At 33.1% G+C, this 5,052-nt stretch overlaps 2 long non-coding RNA genes across 2 annotated transcripts; one reads left to right on the forward strand and one right to left on the reverse strand.

Annotated features, from left to right (window-relative positions):
- Positions 1 to 1,152: 1,152 nt before the first annotated feature.
- Positions 1,153 to 3,064, reverse strand: LOC110778041 (uncharacterized). The gene is made up of 2 exons (XR_002530655.2): positions 2,872 to 3,064; positions 1,153 to 2,387 (listed from the first exon to the last, which is right to left on the reverse strand). It is a non-coding gene; the product is annotated as an uncharacterized lncRNA (long non-coding RNA).
- Positions 3,065 to 3,593: 529 nt separating this feature from the next.
- On the forward strand, positions 3,594 to 4,333 carry LOC130466802 (uncharacterized). The gene is made up of 3 exons (XR_008926952.1): positions 3,594 to 3,730; positions 3,862 to 3,949; positions 4,087 to 4,333. It is a non-coding gene; the product is annotated as an uncharacterized lncRNA (long non-coding RNA).
- Positions 4,334 to 5,052: the final 719 nt, after the last annotated feature.

Raw genomic sequence — 5,052 nt, forward strand, 5'->3', positions numbered from 1 at the left:
CTTTTGCTCATTCTGTTTAAATGAGCAAATATTTTAAAATCTCAGATTACTTAACATTCAAAATATTTGCTAATTTTTTATCGTTTACACAAATGAGCAAATATTTTTGCTCATTTTTTATAGTTTACACAAATGAGCAAATATTTTTGCTCATTTTTAAATTTTAAAGTTCGGGTTTGTTAATATTCAAAACTTCTGCTCATTGTGTCTAAATGAGAAAATATTTAAAAATCTCATATTACTTAATATTCAAAAAATTTGTTCGTTTTTTAAAGTTTACACAAATGAGCAAATACTTTTTGCTCATTTTTTATAGTTTACACAAATGAGTAAATATTTTTGCTCATTTTTTATAGTTTACACCAATGGACAAATATTTTACTCATTTTTTATAGTTTACACCAAGAGCAAATATTTTTGCTCATTTTAAAAATTTTAAAGTTCGGGTTTGTTAATATTCAAAACTTTTGCTCATTGTTTTTAAATGAGCAAATATTTTAAAATCTCATACTTCCTCCGTCTTTTAATACTCGCAACGTTTGAACTTTTGCCACTATTCATATAATCTACTTTGACTATTCGTAGTGTTTTTTGTATAAGATAAAACATAGTCATGTGGGATCTTGTTAGATTCGTCTCAATGTGTATTTTCAAAATATCAACTTTTTATAATTTTTGCATAAAGAGAATTTAAGATATAAATGATCAAAATTGTGCATTGGCATGCGTGAAACTAACAAACGTTGCGAGTATTAAAAGACGGAGGAAGTATTACTTAACATTCAAAATATTTGCTCATTTTTTATAGTTTACACAAATGAGCAAATAATTTTTGCTCATTTTTTTCTAGTTTTAAAGTTCGGGTTTGTTAATATTCAAAACTTTGCTCATTGTGTCTAAATGAAAAAATATTTTAAAATATCATGTTACTTAATATTCAAAAAATTTGCTCATTTTTTGTAGTTTACACAAATGAGAAAATATTTTTAAAATTCTAATTGCTTAACTTAATTTTTTTTTTTTACTCATTTTGATATTTTACACAAACGATTAAATGTTTTCAAAATTCTGGTTACTATTCTTAAAGAAAAAATTGCTCATAATTTTCTTTTTATTCAATTCAAAAGTAAATAAACTTGTAAATAGAATCGATTCAAAAGTAAAGAATAATCAAGTAGGAGACTAATATCATAAACAAAATACAAAGAGTTGCCTATGTAGGATTCGAACCTACATCATTGTGTAATCGCACAAACCTCTACCAATTGAGCTAATAGGCATTATTTGCATATTGGAACCAACACAATGCGAAATCATCTTTCAAAATCACTTTATAACTCATTATATTAACAATCCTATTTGGTTCTTCAATAAATTCATACCTAATTTATGTATTCAGGATTTTGATACCTCGATTGAGTTTTCTTGGGCACCCCTACTAGTAGAACTAAAAACAAGTCCTCTGAAAAAGCTTCAACCTTAAGCTAGGGGGATCAGATATGCACACGATAGCTAGCTGATTCCGGTTAATCCTTAATCAGATATGCACTGCTGCTCAATAAACAAGTGCAGACAGTTCAGTGCTTCTCTGCTCAGTTAATTTCCAAGAGTTTGTAAGCTGCAATTCTCTTTTTGGGTACATATATTGACTAGAAAAAGGGCAGGATGAATCTCCCTTGTACAATGTGACCAAGCTAAGCTAGCACACAAACAAGCAGGGCATACATCTTCTAGCCACCAAGTTGAAGAACTTTAGTCTGAACAACTGAAGATTTCTTTGATCTCAAGATAGATGAAACAGGTAAGCTAACATAAATCTTCAAATTTCTTCAAAATCAATTTTAGAATTTGACCAGCCCATGTATAGTGCTTTTACGTCTGCATTCTTCTCCCTTGTACGGTGCTTTCACGTATGCATTCTTCCCTTCAAGCCTGTGCCAGCTCCAACATCCCAATCACCACCAATTATATAATCTCTTATTGGAACCATTAAATTTCTGTAACCGCATTGATCTTCACCATCAATGTCTTTCTTTTCTTTTTAATATCTTGATCCATCAGGGGAGTTTTTGACAGTAGAAGACACTTATACGGACCAACAGCTCGGCAGCCACCATAGACCAACATCAATTGTGAAACACTGTAACACATGTATCAACCCATAATGCTGCAACTGAAAACATAAGAAAATGCAGGGAATTTCACTTGCTTCTGAAGAGAGCTAGGGCCATACAGGGTAATGCACCCTACTCAGAATCTTAATGGCTAATGTCTGAAGACATGGTTTCTCGAACCTAAAATTCTCCCGCCATGTAACTGGATCCATGTTATTTCTACATTCAGCAGTATCTCTTCTCCAAAACACACCTCTTCTCTCCAATACACCCCTAATTCGAAAGATTTAATCCAATGAACTTAATTAAACAAAATCTAATAAAATAAATGAACCTATTACCAACTACTAATTCGAAAACCTACCAATTCAACGATATCATTCGAAATCTAATAAATGAACCTAATACCAAATACTAATTCGAAAACCTAATTCGTAAATATCAGTAGAAAATTTATGCAATTTTCATTTAAAATTTACGCAATTTTCATTCAAATACGCAATTTTCATTCAAAACAACTAATCAATTCAATTTCACTATTAATTTGTAATTGGTTCAACAACAGGGCTTAAACCCCCACAAAATTAAACACAAGCAAATCAAAATTTATGCAATTTTCATTCAAATTTTACGCAATTTTCACTCAAAATTACTAATAAATTCAATTTCACTATCAATTTGTAATTGGTTCAATAATTTCGAAATTCTAATTTGAAAATTTAAAAGTAATTGATTACAATAAAAAGGAAAAATATACCTTCATGTTGGGGATTCGTTGACCTCTATTCAGAAATTACGTTTAGCGAGAACCTGAATCGAGGAACAATTGATAATACAGTTGAGAGGTTTAATTTCCGCCATGGAAGAATAGTACGCAGGAAGAAGGGAGAGATAACCGGGTTTTAATTTTTTTCTAAATGTTTGGGTTGTGTTTTTGCGTTCTGTTTCTTTGTTTATCACGCGCGTCATCTAGGCCTTCCGATTAAGTTCTTTTGAACGCTTTAGATTGCTTCTCATTCTTCTCATTTTAGTGATCTTCTCATTGGAGGGGGACCATATATATATATATATATATATATATATATATATAGGTTTACACTCAAATGAGAAGGGGGCTTAAAATGAGAAGAATGAGAAGTAATCTCACGCTTTCATCATAGTAAGATTTAACGGTCTAGCTTCCCATCTCGGTATTGCGTGGAAAAAAGGAAAATCCTTAGAGCTGATCATGGGCGGGGTAACCCGATAAGCCCGGCCCGCTCGGCCCGCTAAAGTAGCGGGCTTGGACAACATTTTTAAAAAAAAAATTATATTCGAGAGGGCCAAGTCCCGCCCATTAACACAAATGGGCGGTTAACGGCACAAACAAATTAAAAACGGGCACGCCCGCCCAGCCCGTTACATTTAAAATACATAAGAACATTCTAGAATAAATATTATTCTGGTGTCTAAATGAAACCCTAAAGGCCTAATCTAACCCTTTCATTTTCTGTAAAAGAGTCGTAACACACTCACCCCCACAAACTCTTAGTACTCTTACCTTTCTTCACCGTTGCTTCTCTATCAACAAAGCTACTTGGAGCTCAGTGAGACGACACCCCTCTTCCATCCTACATGTAAGTTCATAGTTAATTTATTGTTTTAGTTTTTATTGTTTGGGATCTCACGGTCTCACCTCTTCATCTTCCCTAATCTACCAAAGTTACTTCATTATATTTTTTTCAAAATCTAATCATTTTAAGATCAGGTGTGTCTCAAAACAAATAAACAATGAACTTTTCAATGATTCATTGGTTTCATACTTGATGGGTTAGTTTGGAAGCTGGACCCTTGAGGTGTGCAGTCTACTTTAAATTAAAATATTATTTTGGGAATATTGTTGTTTTGGGAATATATTCATACGGCGAATATATTTTTTCCAAAATTAGACAATTTTCTATTTTTTTGTTTTTTCATGCCAATAATTTTGCAGAGATATAGCAAAAGGTAGATCTGTCAATCCACTTGACTTGGGAGAGGATGAAGATGTAATTCCATGCAGTAATAAAGGCCCTTCTTGTTAATGAAATTTGCAGACATATTATGGAACAATAATGGATTTGATTCGTGTCTTTGAAGTTGGAAAATTAGCTTTGTAATTTAGCTAATTTCTACAAGGCTTGGTGCATGTGTCATTAGACTTTTATTTGGTTAAAAACTCTAGTTTCAAATTATTAGCAGATACGATAATGTAATATAAATATTAGTAGTGATTGAAGTGAAAAATTTACATTTTATTTTATGAGCTTGGATAATTTATGTTTTATGTTTTAATAAGCCCGTTAGCCCGCGGGCAGCCCGTCCTTTATACAGAGGGCGGGCAAGGGAAATCAACATCTTGCTTAGCGGACGGGTAAGGGCAACATTTTTAGGTCCGTTGGACAAATGTTTTAGGAAATGACCCGTCCGTTTCCCGTCCAAACCCGCATATGATCAGCTCTAAAAATCCTCATAAATCTAAATTTCCTACAACAGAACCTATTTTCTCTCTCCTCCTGAGATCTTCATCCATGGAGGTACAAAGGTACTCGCTCTCTTCTCTCTCTTGCGCTATATTACCATCGCTACGCTACCATTTCTTCGCTCCACCACATTCGCTCTACCACCATCTCCAGTCTTCTTCTCCATTTGTGATTATATTTTGACTTTTTGTTGAGTTTTAATTTACATTTCACGTTTTGATGTTCGTCCAATGACTCCAATTGTCCTTTCTCTCTCTAATTGATTTCCCACAATTGTAGACAATGAGTTTAGCTCAGGTCGAATTGCATTACTGTCAATGAAGAATCCTACCACAATAGCCGAAGTGCTAAACATGGCAGAGGCGTTCATCAGAACCGAAGAGTTCAAAAAATTCGTGGCTAAGTTGAAAGATTCTTTGGAGTAGAAGGAATCAAAA

Source organism: Spinacia oleracea, chromosome 2, assembly GCF_020520425.1.
Source record: "Spinacia oleracea cultivar Varoflay chromosome 2, BTI_SOV_V1, whole genome shotgun sequence".
NCBI classification, from domain to species: Eukaryota; Viridiplantae; Streptophyta; class Magnoliopsida; order Caryophyllales; family Amaranthaceae; genus Spinacia; species Spinacia oleracea.